We start from the raw sequence: 16281 nt of genomic DNA, 5'->3' as shown, positions 1-16281 counted from the left end.
TTTCCTTATGGTTCTGGTATCGTTAAGAAATGTGGCCCCGGCCCAGCTAACTGGAATTCTGCATTCGCTGGCCATCCATGCTCACTCTTGGATGGCTAAGTGGCTCGAGTCGGGCCAAGTAGACTCAACAGACCAATGAGACTCAACCCGGAGCCTTTTGTTGTAACTTTAGGATGAAAGAAACTCTCTGGCTGCTGTTCTTGAAGATAACTGGATATTTATCTGGAAACCCTGGCACGCATTTTTGCAGAGAGAGCCAGCCTCTGAAACGTGTGAACCTCGGGGAAAGAAGAATGGAGAGATGGAAAAAGACTGTTTCCTAATGCACTGATCACCTGAATTCAACTGTGCCTGAAGCCAATGCCATCAAATTTTCAGAAACCACTAAAAACCTTATTTTCCTTAAGCTAGTTTGATCTGGTTTCTGCTGGAAAACCAAGAGAGTCTCAAGAGGGACTGAGAAATTTGAATAAAAATAATAAAAGCTGACACGCTGTGCTAAGTACTTAGAGTAAAAAATGAATTTAACCTTTTGGGAAAAAAAAAAAAACCCTTTCCGAATAATTGTGGTAAGTCAATGATGGTGGGTGATTTTTTTTTCTGGTGGAAAGAAGATATTGATGGCAAACTTTAGACAATATTCCTGATCTCTCATGATACGTTTTCTAATCCTAAAATGTGTGGACAAGTGTGGGAGAAAATGTCATAAACTACATCTGTAGCTACTGAGTTGTATGTGTGTTAGAACACTCACATCTGCATCCGTCAGTTACATGTTTCCTCCATGCAGTAAGACCGTTTAATTCCTCAAAAAAGTTGTCTGAGTATGCCTTGCAGAATATGCGAATATTTCCATGGCTCAGTTTTTCTGAATATAATGAATTCATTAAGTATATGAAGGTTAATATTGATGCTCTTTTAAAATACCATTGGAAATATTTTACAGAAAAATAGAATTCCAAAAGTTGTTACAAAATTTCTTTTTCAGAATACAGTTGAGTAAACCAAGGTTGGGGATGTCAATATGATTTAGGATCTTCTGATGTACAAGCCAGAGGCGAGCAGCTCCTTAAGAGATTGACAGCGGGAACTGGTACATACACACGGACACAAACTTATAACATGTCTAAGGAGTGTTTGGGCTAACTGCAAGGCTTGAGTTCCTGCTACATCTCTTGCTACAATTACTTATGGACTTGGGTTCTATTTATAATCTCTTTAAATGTGATTACTCGACACCTGTGGACATGTAGCATAAATGGGAAGTCACACTAAAAATGGGAACAAGGCGGGGTGCCTGGGTGGCTCAGTCGGTTCAGCGTCCGACTTCGGCTCAGGTCATGATCTCGCGGTCCATGAGTTCGAGCCCCACGTCAGGTTCTGGGCTGACTGCTCAGAGCCTGGAGCCTGTTTCAGATTCTGTGTCTCCCTCTCTCTCTGACCCAATCCCGTTCATGCTCTGTCTGTCTCTGTCTCAAAAATAAAGAAACGTTAAAAAAAAAAAATGGGAACAAGGAAGGGCTATGACCTTAAAACCTTAAAATGGGTTTTAAGGTCATTAACATAACATATTTTTGCCAGAAAAAAAGAAGTGTTGGTAAAATGCCTTTCACCCATACTCAGGCAAGTACCAGAGTCTGGTTTTTTTTTTTAGCTCTTTTCAACGATGGTTTTCTAACCAAACAAAATCCATGTTTGTCGTATTCAAACTGTTTTGTTTGCCTGCTAAAAGTTGGCTGTCATCTACGCCATTAACTTTTTTTTTTTTTAATTTTTTTTTTCAACATTTATTTATATTTGGGACAGAGAGAGACAGCATGAACGGGGGAGGGGCAGAGAGAGAGGGAAACACAGAATCGGAAGCAGGCTCCAGGCTCTGAGCCATCAGCCCAGAGCCCGACGCGGGGCTCGAACTCACGGACCGCGAGATCGTGACCTGGCTGAAGTTGGACGCTTAACCGACTGCGCCACCCAGGCGCCCCTACACCATTAACTTTTAAACTCAGAGTTAGTTTACTTGTCCTTATCCAAGAAATTAAAAAATGTTATCTCCTTTATTAGGACACAGTTTCCAATTCTTGAGGAAGCTTGCACCTGGGTAACCCTAAGTCAGCAGGATGAGAGAAACCCTCTTCCCTCACAGATAACCATACCCAGACGTGCAAAAAGAACAAGAAAATAGAAAATAAAAACGAAACAAAGGAGGGAAGAAAAGGGGTGGGAGAGGGGAGAGATAAGGAATGGAGGGCATTTTGCTGTGATAAAATAGGGAAAGACCAGTTGTTCTCGAATGTTCTTTCCTTGAGCTGATGATGCACTACCATACCCTTGCCCATCTGTATTTCTCCAGTCGTCATCTGTGTCCACTAGAAGCATCACTTGTATTCAGAACAAAGACCTCTGAGAGCCCAGCAGCTAATGTGAACAAGCCTGAGGCCAAACATAACTTCAGATTCCTTCACTTTTAGAAAAGGAAAAGAATTTTAGGATTATAATATAAAGCCATACTAGAGAAATCTGAAAGACATTTGATTCCCAAATGCTTTTCACAAACGCCACATTTCTTCAGTGTGGGCAGCCGGGAAGAAACAATGCAATCTTTTCTGAATCGTGATCATGCCCTGTCTGTGAATGCAATATGAGAGCAAGCCACAAAGAAATAATCAGGGACCTGTTTAAGGTCAAGATCAGTAACTGAAAATTCTCAAAGACTCAGAACGCATCGTGACATTAGCTTGCCTGCCGTTGCGGACGTGGCACGTCGCTCAACAGTGTTGAAGCAACAGAATTTGGATGTGTTCGCGGAGCCACGTGCAGGTCCGGAAGGGTGATTGTCTTTTGTCAGAGCCAGGAGAATAGTGGAGAAAGAAAACCACAACCGGAGGTCGGCGAACAGTAGCTGAAGGAAGCAGGCACCTGGGAGCCAGCGCCCGTATCTGCCGCCGGTGAGGGTCTGCGTCTGAAAAGCGAACGCACAGAACTGGGCAAGTGTTTGAACCCCCAGAATGCACAATGAGGGGCATCCTGTGTGATGGTGGTGTAGCTGAAGGCAAGTGTTTTTCCTGATATTGATCAGAAGAATGGAAACAAAGAGGTTGGACTTGAACTTGACTCAGGAAAAAAAAAAAAAAAAAAGAATGTTTTAATCTCTGAGTCCAGGCGGAAGCTACAAATATTTTTTTTGTATTGTGTCGTATTTCAAATTATAGTCATGCTGGAACAGAATCAGTGATAGAATGCTGGGCATGACCAGCCCAGACCGTGCTCACAGAGTTTATAGCAGCAGCAAATGTGCCAACTCTGGCTATGGCAGTGACTAAGATTTTCATTTATTTTTCAAAGAAAAAAAAATGTCAGAATTAAACATTTCAGGAGATCTGATAAGAGTAAAAGAACTTACCAAAGAGGCTCATTTAAATTTTTACTGAGGGTGTTTTGCACTGTGCTGGCCAACTATGGGGACAAAAGAAAATCAAAGAGCTTGATTTTTCTAGGGGTACAAGGTACACTTAAAAGGTAACAGTTAGCAACCATTCAAAGCCACAATTTGAGGGGCGCCTGGGTGGCTCAGTCGGTCCAGCGTCCGACTTCGGCTCAGGTCACGATCTCGTGGTCCGTGAGTTCAAGCCCCGCGTCGGGCTCTGGGCTGATGGCTCAAAGCCTGGAGCCTGTTTTGGATTCTGTGTCTCCCTCTGTCTCTGCCCCTCCCCTGTTCATGCTCTGTCTCTCTCTGTCTCAAAAATAAAGAAACGTTAAAAAAATTTTTTAAAAAGCCACAATTTGAGTGATGTCACGAAACTGAAGTTGGTGGCAAGTGACAGCTAGTCACTGATGTGAAGTTCCTGTCACTTTGCCATCACTGGGCCATATTGGATCCACTTGTAAAAGGTCAAATATGTGACCTTTTTCAAGCCATGAAACTTCCCTGATTCTCAAGGATTGCACCTTAAAAGTGGGTGTTGGACTTGAGACTCCCTTTCTCTAAAATCTCTGTGGATCTTGGATGATTTTCTTTTTTTTTTTTTTTTTTTTTTTTAGTTTTTTTTTTAACGTTTATTTATTTTTGAGACAGAGAGAGACAGAGCATCAACAGGGGAGGGGCAGAGAGAGAGGGAGACACAGAATCGGAAGCAGGCTCCAGGCTCTGAGCCGTCATCCCAGAGCCCGACGCAGGGCTCGAACTCATGGACTGCGAGATCGTGACCTGAGCTGAAGTCGGACGCTTAACCGACTGAGCCACCCAGGCGCCCCTTGGATGATTTTCAAGAGGCTGTATGGACGCTCTAACATGCAATCAACCTTTCTTCCTTTCCAAATCGGAAACCGACGAAAGTCAAAATAGTGTACGTCAAAGAGGAAACCAGGGTGGTAAAACTAAAGGAACAAAATGAACCTTCCATTAACACAATATCTAGCGATCCTGATCAGCCAGCGTCCATAGTTTCAGAAATGAGAAAAAAACGTGTAGAATCTAGTCAGCTTGCCTCTAGCCTTTTAACCTCAGAATCTCGGTACGTCAGTAAGTGATGAATACTTGAACTGGAAAGTGGAATGAAGAAATGTAATTACTACTTAAATAAAAGAGAAAATCCAGCAGTTGTTTCAAATTCATTGTAAAAAATTGAAAACTTGCGGTTTATTCAATATGGTCTCTGCTCCACCCTTTGATTTTAAACTCAATGAATGACTATCGTCAATGGCAACTGATCCATATCTCAAACAATGCTCTGTCGTTCAGAAATAAAAAAGAGAGCGATGTTAGTAGTTGTGATTCTGTTAGGCGAGCTTTTTTCGGTTTAATTTACGACTGATTCCGTGCCATTTCATATTTAGCTAATGCCTTCAAATTCTTATTTTGACCCAACTAGAGTAATATCTCGCTTTCCTACATTGATGGATTCTGTTTTGTTTTCAGTTAAACCAGCAGATTTGATAAAGTTGAAGTGTCTGCTTGCTTTTTCCCCACTTGTACTTACAACAGTAGTAATTTTATTGTATGCGTAATGCTATGGGAGGAGATGTTCAAATTTTCTCATGTTGCACTCTCTCTGGAGTTGTCATTGTGTGGGACGAGAGTCAGAATGGCAGGAATAACCAGCCCATGAAATGTGCACAGAGTTTTTATCAGGCCTGCCTACGAGAAACCTAGGGTACAGAAAAATAAGGAGACTTAACAAAATGGCTCAGTCAATCTTATTTTCTAGGTCATTGCTCCAAATATAGGAACATGTTAATTTTAGGATAACGTAGCAAACTACCAGAATCTAATATCATACTTTAACTTTCTAAACACCGACAATCTGGCAAATAATTTACAGAAGAGGGACATGACTGTAACTCTAAGATCTAGAACTCTCTTTTTTCATACCAATCATTCACTTCTTAGTATTATCTCTCTTTTAATATTGGATCGTTTTCAGGGGTATTACTTCCATTGGTGAAGCTAGTCACTAAGTGTATTTGTATCTGTGAACTACACACTGGCATTTTGGTGTGATGTTGAAAAATTAGAATGTGCATATAACTAAAGTAACTGAACACAACTTTCACTTTAAGAGTTACATAGAGGGGCGCCTGGGTGGCGCAGTGGGTTAAGCGTCCGACTTCAGCCAGGTCACGATCTCGCGGTCCGTGAGTTCGAGCCCCGCGTCGGGCTCTGGGCTGATGGCTCAGAGCCTGGAGCCTGTTTCCGATTCTGTGTCTCCCTCTCTCTCTGCTCCTCCCCCGTTCATGCTCTGTCTCTCTCGGTCCCAAAAATAAATAAACGTTGAAAAAAAAAAAAAGAGTTACATAGGAAGGAAGGAAGGGAGGGAGGAAGGGAGGAAGGAAGAAGGAAAGAGAGAAGGAAGGGAGGAAGGGGGAGCCAGGGAGAGAAGGAAGGAAGGAAAGGAAGGGAGGGAAGGGGGAAGGGGGAAGGGAGGGAGGGAGGTATGGAGGGAGAAAGAAAGAAGGAGGCAAAGATGGGAGGAAGGAAGAATTTGTAGCCAGGTATAAAAAAATGGAAATATTTTAGGTTCTTCACTTTAACCGTAGCTAACAACTTTCCCACAGTTACTGGATTATATTAGAACATTTTATAAAGACTGTTTATTGTATCCTCTTACTCATTACAGGTAATACTTGTAAGCATCTCTAGTGTAATTTTAAGGAGAGCATGTGAAGTGTGTCTTTGAGAATTTATGAGTACTATTTACTAGAGTTAGTGGATTGTCTCCATTAGATTTCCAACAACTATAAGCTCACAAATGAACGACAAGAATCTCAGCTGCTACAGCTCTGAAAGTTACAGTGAAACCAAACTATCCCAAACCAGGAGGGTTAGATGTGTATCTGGCCGTAGAGGTGTAATGGTCAGTTTTGGGTCAACCTGACAGGGTCACGGGAAGCCCCGGTACTTGTCTACACATTATTTTTAGGTGTTCCCCTTTGAGATTAGTATTTGGGTTGGTGGACTTAGGAAAGCAGATGGCTCTCTCCAGTGAAGGATCACATCGTCCAAGCCACCGAGAGCCTGAAGGAAACAAAAGGGTGGGAGAAGGTTGGATTTACTCTCAGCTTGACTTCTTGATCTGGACTTTGATCTTCTCCTAGACTCTGTGTTTCTGGTTCTCAGGCTTTCCCATCAGACCTGGCATATATACCATTGGCTCTCGAACTCTCAGCCCTTTGGACTTGATCGCCAGACTCCCTGCTTCTCTAGTTTGAAGATGGCAGATCATGGGACATCTCAACCTCCCAAATCGTGTGAGTCAACTCCTTCTTTTATATATATATATATATATCCTGGTAGTTCAGTTTCTCTCTGGAGAACCCTGGCTGATACAAGAGGAAAGAGGAATCCAGATCATCAAAGGTATGCCCTACAGCTCCCTAATTCGCGTAGAAGGTGAAGGACTTAGGTCTTATATGGCAGAAGGATATTCTGCTTCCTAGTAGGCAGGGGCCTCCTGTCCACGCATGTAGCTTGTAGATTCAGTAAGCCCACAAGTGAGAATCTCCCAGGCATCATGGCCCCACCAATGGTAACAAGAAGAAAAGCTATAGTGACTGCTTCTAGGAACCTACAGTGAGAGTTCTAAGATGACTCACTCTCTTCCTTAATTGAAGCCGATCAGGAAGTATTTGTTCATCTCGTCATTCAAGGATTAACTAGCTACCTAATAGGTGAAAGGCTCTGTGCTATGTGTTGTACGTAGACTGGTGAACAAGGCGGATTGGGTTTTTGCTCTTATAGTTTTTGCTCGGGGAAATAGACAAGCAGATATTTTTCATTTTTTTTCTTGTTATACTGTGCAAAGGGAAGGGGAGGATGCTCAGAGAAGATGTATGGAAAGCGGGCCCCTGATGGGGGGAAGGGAATGCAGAACTATCTAAAGGTAAGTTCAAGGTCACTCAGGAAAGAGGAGAAGGATTTGGGAAAGAGTATTTGCAAAGGTCATGAGGCAGAAACTGAAAGGTCAAGGTGATGAGGTACAGAGAAGAAGAGGGGAGTACTATGAGGTGAAGATCGAGAACTGAGGCCAGCCGACACAGGGCCTCACAGGCCGCGTTAAGGATTTCTGTCTTGATCCGGACAGTCTTGGACCTGAGGCAGGAGGCTGGTGGGACCGGATCTGCCTCACTAACACATTCTCCTGCCTAGTCTGTGCTCATTGGTTCAGAGGTCAGAGGGACAAAACTATTCTAGAAATCCAGGTAATAGTGGAATGATGAAGGAGGTGGCAAACATAAAATGCACAGATTCAAGAGGTATTTAGGAAGAAAAATAAGACTAAGTAAAAGATTGAACATGGACCACCAGGAAGAGTCTGATAACAAGGATGACTCCCGGGCTCCTGGCTTGTGCACAGAGCCGGTGGTGGAACCCGTTCCTGAAGTGGAGAAAAATGGGAGGAAAACAAGGCTGGGACAAGGTGAGCTCTGGCATATCAGAAGGAGGATGATGTTAAGGATGACTCAGAAGCGTGAACCTGGGCAACTGTTGCATTTAGTAAAACTAAAGACTCCGGTGTGTGTCTTTAAGCCTTTCGGGGGAGGGTGTGTTTTTAATCATTGTCAAGTATCTATCATAAGACCACTTTCAAATTTGGGTGCACTCATGACTCTCTCCCGTAGATCAAGGATTTAAATAACCTAAGTAGTAGCGTGGTAATATTCGTCACTCGGTTATCACACAACGTTGTTTATTTTCTCTCACTTCCCTCCTCTCCCTGGTTTGCTTGCCCACAATTTGTGTCCCGTGTTGATCTGGATGATGATACGGAAGGAGATGGTCACTGGGGTAGATTCCATAATTTAAATCCTCATGTTGTTACTTGCTAGTCGCAGGACTGTAGCAAATTAGCCAAACTTACTGTGTCCGTTCTATTCTATCCTATCCTATCCTATCCTATCCTATCCTATCCTATCCTATTGTATTCTATTCTAAATATTATGATCTTATTCACCTATAGTACTACTACAGGAGTTTTGTGATATTTTAATAAGGCCTAAAAGGTTTGTTACACCACCTAGCCTACGGTAGATGCTCACAAAAATAAAATGACTACTGTCCTGTAGTATCAGAGTGCCCTCGCTCCTGTCCTGAGACTGTCTCATCTGGCAAGCCAAGATGGCAGATGGGTTCTCCTCCTCCGCCCTTTGGAGAGAATAGAAAATGAGAAGTGTTCTAATCTGAGCTTAGTATGTGTGTCACAGTCACAGGGAAGCCTCCCCACTTCCCTCCCCGACCGCTTGGCTTGTCCCTCTCTCCGAAGAACAGATCAGCCCACCCCTCGAGACCACTGCCGAGGCCAAGAATTTCATTCATGTGTTTCCTCTGCTTCTACTTATTCATTTGAAAAACAAAAGGCGAGGACCTCTTTTTGTGTACATGGAGGCACAGGAAAGATTCTTCAGGTTCTGTCTGTGTGGGTTGGAGGTAAGCCCCTGCCTGCCAAACTTGGACTTTTAGAAGTGTGCAGACCCAGAAAGGATGTCCTGGCCCTGGGTGCCCAAAATGCCTTTGACTGAAACATTTGAGTAGTTGTTTATGTGGACACAGTGTTAGTTTCAGCTGCCAATTTTAGAATTAAATGGCTTACATTACTACAAAATGTTAGCAGAACATGTTTTCCAAAATAAATGTCATTACATCTACACTCCCACCAACTGATTAGAGACTTGAACTCAGAAAATATGGCAAAAACAGCAGAGCAGCAAAAGCAAGGAAAACACATGCTCGCTTCATATGGTAAAAAGGACTCTTCCCTTCCTCTCTGCAAAGCACATCCATTTGGTGAGTGAGGAATGTGAAAAAAAGAGAAAGAAAGAAAAAGAGAAAAGGGCCTCCTCTGAACCTAGGGAACGCCCACACAGTGATCTCTCTCTCTTTCCAACTCACACTGCAGGAGATGTTTCTGAATTTACATTTTCGTGACTTAAGTTGCCGTCTGTAAATCAACGCCTCTTTATTTTTTATTTATGATTTACAAAATAAACCTGATCCGAGATCCTGACGAATACGGTGTTGCCACATCAGAGCAGCAGTATCCCTGAGGAAAGTTTCACTAAGAGACTCTCCAAAATAGCTGATGTATTGTCTTCTGGAGCCCAGGGTCCTACCTATCTTCAGACAGGTTATCTTTACAGTTCTGAGAGTTGATGAGCCATGAAGGGATCATTTAAGGGCTGATGTCACAGCAGTGGCCCTGTGAGTTTGTCACTGTGATGACACTTTTTAGAAAATCATCTCAATTTGTGCCTTGTACTCGGAGAAGAGGGGGAAAAAATTATACCTTATTCCTCCCCATTGCCTCCATCTGGGATACAAGCAATGTCTGATCAAACATATGGCATATAAACAGTAATTTAATTAAATGTGAACAAAGCCTTTTCATTCACCGTATTTAAATTTTGAAGTGCAGCCCAGTTTTCTTTCTATTTGAAATACATGAAACAGCGGCAAGAAAAAAAAAAATTGAGTCACTTGTTTAATGACAGATGTGATGCTGACGTGCACTCGGGCTGTGTGATGTGGCCTGGATCCATCAGTAAAGGTACACTGTTTTGAGGATGCTCTACTCCATAGACGTGAGTGGTTTTTTTTGTTCCAACCAACATAGCATTTTAATAAAATTCCAAGAATAGCTTCCTTGTGATTTCATCTAACTGTAGCATCTGAAACAGTTTGATTTCAGTCTTGCTAGCGTGTTCTAAAGAGAGTCCCATCACAAGCTAACCAGGGAGCGCTTACATAAACTTACATGTCGTCTTAGAAGTTCGTGGGCACATCAAGAAACATGCATTGCTTTGAAAAAAGAGGAGTTTGTGGATACTGCCTGTACAGAAGGTTTAAACTTTATGTAGCTAATTATGGAGTGTTCCTACAACAAAAGCGAAGAATTTCCCATAATGATCACGTAAAGACTCACATAATGATCATAGAATAATTACCAAATATCCCCCCATGAAGTTGGCCAAAGAGGCAGAGATACCAGAAGACGATGAGAATACTGACATGTTTGTTTACTTCTTTTGGTGGAAATCATCAGGATTCCGCAAAGATCCGACCTGCACTACCCAAAGTAAAATGTCTGGGGCAGACAAAATGATACATAAAAAGATCATCCAGTAGATTGTCTTATTTTTCGGAAAGCCTTACTATGTTAAACCAAGTCGTTTATTATATCTTGTCTTCTAATTGCCCAATTACAACCTTTACTGAAGCATTACATTCCTTACAATGAAGTGGATTTCTCACAGCCCTGTCCCCTATTCTCAGACAGAAAGTTCAGATAAAAAACAAAAAACAAAAAACCTGCCTGGAAACTTCTTTCAGTATTATAATGAAGTCACCCACTGAAAGTATACCAGGGCTTTCAAAATGAGAGCTCTCAGCCCAGATGTCCTTACTGTTCCGTCTGACAGTGTCATGTGCTATACATGCGTTTAAAACTCATGATGGCTTTCAATTTACTTGTCTGCATCATTTTTCAGCTTCCATCCTCTAGAGAAAAAAAGACCAATAAAATTCACATCGTGTTGTTCGGAGTGCTTTTTTCCATTCACGTTTAAACCCATGCATCGGGCAAGCGAATAAAATCCGTGTGTTCCCAACTCATTTACGCTTAACTCACCAGAATGTTCTTTTTGAAAAGAGAGCGGACATCCAACAAGTCCTTCTGAACCTCCTTTTCTTTTACATATTAGTCCCATCTTGTCGACTCCCAGCTCCCAAGGTTCATGGTTGGTTCACAGCTTTGAACCCATATGTTGAGAATGAGCGTGAAACTTCACAAAGCAAACATGCATCGCTGTGACCCCCTCTGAAAATACTTGCACCGGAGCATTGGATGTGACGTTTTGTCGCTTCTTCAATCTCGAGTTACAGTGGGAATGAATGAGGCAAGTGGGGAAAAAAAGGAAAAAAAGGAAAAAAAAGGAAACTTTAAAAAGACAAAAGGAAACAGGAAATGACGAATGTACTTGGGATGTGGTGCGTAGAAAGAACACTGGTCTGGAAATAAAGGAAGGCCTCACGGTCACTCTGGCCAACACTGAACTAGCTATAGCATCCTAGGGTAAAACGTTACCCATCCAGTCTGAGCAACAAAATCCACAATTATAAAAATAAGAAGACCAGGGGCACCTGGGTGGCTCAGTCTGTTAAGCGTCAGACTCTTGGTTTTGGCTCAGATCATGATCTCACAGTTTGTGAGTTCTTTTTTTTTTTTTTTTTCAACGTTTATTTATTTTTGGGACAGAGAGAGACAGAGCATGAACGGGGGAGGGGCAGAGAGAGAGGGAGACACAGAATCAGAAACAGGCTCCAGGCTCTGAGCCATCAGCCCAGAGCCTGACGCGGGGCTCGAACTCACGGACCACGAGATCGTGACCTGGCTGAAGTCGGACGCTTAACCGACTGCGCCACCCAGGCGCCCCCACAGTTTGTGAGTTCTAACCCCCACATCTTTTCATCTCTCTCTCTGTCATTCTCTTTCTCCTTTCTCTTTATCTCTCTCCCTCCTGCGCACTCTTTCAAAATAAATAAATAAAAACTTTAAAAAATGAGAGAGCTAAAATGTATAAATTTGGGTGAGATGATTATTGTGTTTCCTTCTGCTCCTGCTACCGTGTTACGTTTTGAATTTATCCCAGAACAGAGAAGCAAGCCAAACCGTTCAAGGAGCTCATGATCATGAGAATTGCCCCCAAACTGCCCTTCCTCGACCTCTGTGTCTGTCTGTGCCTTCCCCACCCCCCACACTACCCTCTAGAACATTTCCCCAATCTCTTGGCTGCCCTGCTCCCTCCAGTGTCTTTCATGTGCCTATTGATCTGCTGCTCCAAATCTGGAATCTTCGGCTTCTGTCTAGGGTCATTCTTAGACATGAATTGGTTCCTCTTGTACTTACGTGAGATTTGGCCTCAGAATGCCTTCCATAGTCTGCGCTCAGTCTCTGAACCCCTTGTCTGCAGTCACAAAAGGCCGGGTTCTTGCATCAAACAGTTCTCAAGAGTCTGCGTGCAAATATCATGAGAATTGCTCTAGATCTAACTGAAGCTTTAGTCGGGTGTAGAACCAGACCATCAAACAACAGTCGGTGATAGCTTTTACTCAAGCATTCTGGTCTAGAAACACATTCAAGCTGGGGAAAAAGAAAAAATGTTTCCAGCCTATTGCTGTGAATATAAAGGACCTTTTATTGGATACGCATTTAATACATTTTACTTAAAAGGAAAGAAGATCATTGGATCATCAGAAGTTCAAAAACATCCTTTGTCCTTTTTCATGGAAAAATTAACCTACTGGCTTCTCTACAGTATTTGGTACACAGAGACCAGCACGGGGCTTTTTGTGCTGATCTCAAAATTCTTTTATTTCAGGAATATAGAGTTAATATGATATATATTGCAAGTCCCCTGACTAAACATCTTCATATCCTAGAGACTCCCTTTATGCTTGTGATGATTTTCATGTTTTGGGGGTCACTTCTCATGTTTTTCCCTTCAAAGTGCTTGTCACCGTGTGCGTGGAAAGTAGTTTGCCGAGTTTCAAACTCCTTGGAATCTCCTCACTTCTCTGTCAGAATCAGACTTAAGCTCTTCCAGGTTCTGTTTACTGCCAGCTGATGATGACTTCCTTATCCAAATGGGGGAAAGACTTTTGAACATATATTAAAATGTGTGTATGATTTCTGAGACATCAAATAGCTGGAATAACAAGTCAACATTTTGATGAGTTAAGTGTAAATTAACTAAAAACACATGTACTAAATTCTCCTCGAAGCACAGATGGTTTGAAAAACCTAGAAGTGCTTGGAAAAAAATATGGCTTTTATTTTCATGAACCCCCAAAGTTTAAAAAGGTAATTGAAGATTAATTTCCCTTCTCTTTCCAATTGTTGCTTTAGATGTTTAAAAGATGATATCCTTATCTTTTGTTCTTAACCTGGGTCCTCTTAGGGACGAAGGTGTTTTCTTCTTCCCTCTTTTTTCTCCTCTTTCTTATTCAAGGATGAGTGGGCATCCGGAGCAAGAACCCCATCTTCCAAGGGGGTAGAGTGCTAATCTGACAAATATCAAGGTACTGGTCAGCCATGTTTTCTTATGGAAGATACACTGCAAGCACAGATAAACCTTCATGGGGCTCTGCTTTCACCCTATTTCCTTTATTTTGACAGAGGTATCTTTTTGTCCTATGAGACTGCTAAGGGGCGATCCTCTAGTGAAGACGTAGCAGTGTAGTGTGGCCTGTCTTCAGTCTACTTTGATTCTGGGCTCTAGGCTTCTGTTGGATCAAGCACGAAGAAGGCCATGGGTGGTGAGGTGCAGGCTTGCAGCACTGGTATTGAGGCTGATGCGCAGTTATTAATAAAGTGATATTTTCCTTAGCCTTCTTCAAACGCATCTCTTTTTCTAGGAATCATTTAGAAAGGAAAAAGAGTGGGGCACCTGGGTGGCTCCGTCGGTTAAGTGTCCGACTTCGGCTCAGGTCATGATCTTGCGGTTCATGAGTTCGAGCCCCACGTCGGGCTCTGTGCTGACAGCTCAGAGCCTGGAGTCTGCTTTGGATTCTCTCTCTCTCTCTCTCTCTCTCTCTCTCTCCTCTCTCTCTCTGCTGGTACCCCACTTACACACACACTCTCAAAAATAAATAAACATTAAAAAAAAAGGAAGAATAGTAACACTGAAGCAAGATTCCCACTCTCTAGACAACAAAATAAAATAAAATAAAATAAAATAAAATAAAATAAAATAGGCAGTATATTACTCAGCATCATCTAGCACTACTCCATTATTACTACTGATGCTCAGAATATTGTACCAAATTCTAAGTACCTGCCTCTAAAATCATTAAACCTTATATGAGAATAGAAAGGTATTTTCTATGAAACGTGTTCATCCAATCATATATTTTTTTTCATTTTAAGTGTTCTTTGTTCACTTTTTTAAATTATAAAAATAAGATATACATGCTTACCATAATGTATAAATTCTAAAGGAAAACATGATTATATCATCAAATCATCACTATTCATGGAAGCAATTTTAATAGTCTATTATTTCAGGCCTGTTTTCATGCATGTGTGCATGTGTGTGTGTGTGTGTGTGTGTGCCTGTGTGTGTGTTTATGTTTTTCTCAAAAAAATATAAGTTCATCTTGTACCATATTATTTCTCAGCTTGCTATTTTCATTCAAAAGCCCATTCTGAAAGTCTAATTCAAACAAATCTTTAAAATAAGAGTTTAATCTTCTATATCATTATTACCTGTGATATGTTCTGTCATACATGACTGATAGACCTTTGGGTACTTTCCAGTTTCTTGCCACACTGAAGAGTTTTGCTATACAAATCCTTGCACATATGTCCTTGCATCCTGGGGTTTTGATCTGTGCGCTACTGATGCTCACAGAGAAGGATTGGTCAGCCAAATAATAAGGATATGTTTAATTTATAAAAGTTATAGCTACATTCCTTTCCAGAAAGAAATGTAGAAATGTCGAGAATGTCCATCTCTCCATATTCCCTTTTTATTTGTGTATATTTGATGAATGAAAATAGTTTTTTGTTTTTCTGAGTTGTTCCCTAATGCATTAATTTCAATTTTGTGTTGCTGAATGTTTTATCAGAATTTATTTCCATAATTTAAAGTACGATGATAATAAATTCTATGAAGAGAACATCACTAATGCAGAATTTACCACAAGGCAAAAAAGGAGTGAGTCAGGCCATGTGTTGACATGGGAAGATGTCCACCACAAACTAAGTAATAAGATCGAGATGCAAAACAAAACGAATAATATAAAGTTTACCATATAGAACAAAACAAAACATCTCTCTTAGATTAATTCTGAAATAGTGCTCACCAGAATGATAACCATAATGCTTCAGGGTACTCTCTTTGGAGAAGAAGACTTCAAAATTCTATTCTGAAGGCTCATTTCTACTGTGTACGTTTGTACGAGTATATATTATTTTATTCTTAAAAGATGACATAAGCCTTTTAATTGATAAAAAATTAGCTGATTGCAGTATGGCTTATAATGATAATACTGTTTTCTCTAGGCAGTAAAACTTCCATTTTGTCCTCATGGTCAGTATTAATATGTCGTACTGATTTTGACCTTGTGCCCTAGACACTGTCAGGCTCAGGCTGGTATTCTCCAGAAAGGATTAACGTCTGTGCTAAATCCTTCTGGCTGCGTAGCCCCAACTCAATCCAATTAACAGCAGCAAGCGTAGGTCATGTTGTCCAGGTAAGAAAGTCAACATCAGGACCACACTTCCAAGTGGAAAGGTTGTACCTGTTAAAACACACCATTTCAATGACTAAGTGGCTGTTCTCTTAAACCTCACTCGAGATATCGATATTTGTCCGAGAACTCTGACCGTTTTTGACACCGGCCATGCTCAGTATTTAGCAATGACATATGTGTGACACTGATTTCCAAATGGGTTCTGTGGTATCATTTTATTTGTTGGCGATTTTGCTGTCATTTGTAATTTTTCATTCTGGTAGAAATATGACCTGTGCTAAGTGTTTTAATCACGTAAGTTCAAAATGCAGTAACATGTACAAAAAATCAACTTTCATTACTGAAGTATTTAAAGTTACTAAATACCAAAGTATTTAGTTAAATACTAAAGTATTTGAAGTTACATTGTACTGGTAAATGAATACACAAAATTATCGACAAAATGAATAGATATTCCAGAAATAAACATTAAATTATATATTATATTATATTATATTATATTATATTATATATTACATAATGCCATAAAATTCACATCT

At 41.1% G+C, this 16281-nt stretch overlaps 1 long non-coding RNA gene across 1 annotated transcript in view; it reads left to right on the top strand.

The window, feature by feature from the left end:
- LOC111560609 overlaps positions 1 to 16281 on the top strand; it is a 285719-nt gene that overhangs the window by 164076 nt on the left and 105362 nt on the right. Inside the window, exon 4 of the long non-coding RNA XR_002742603.2 lies at positions 6614 to 6744. This is a non-coding gene — a long non-coding RNA (uncharacterized LOC111560609). The remainder of the gene's footprint in view (positions 1 to 6613; positions 6745 to 16281) is intronic.

The sequence above is a fragment of the Felis catus genome, chromosome A1 (genome assembly GCF_018350175.1).
Source record: "Felis catus isolate Fca126 chromosome A1, F.catus_Fca126_mat1.0, whole genome shotgun sequence".
Taxonomy (NCBI): domain Eukaryota; kingdom Metazoa; phylum Chordata; class Mammalia; order Carnivora; family Felidae; genus Felis; species Felis catus.
This window is presented reverse-complemented; position numbering and strand designations above follow the sequence as displayed.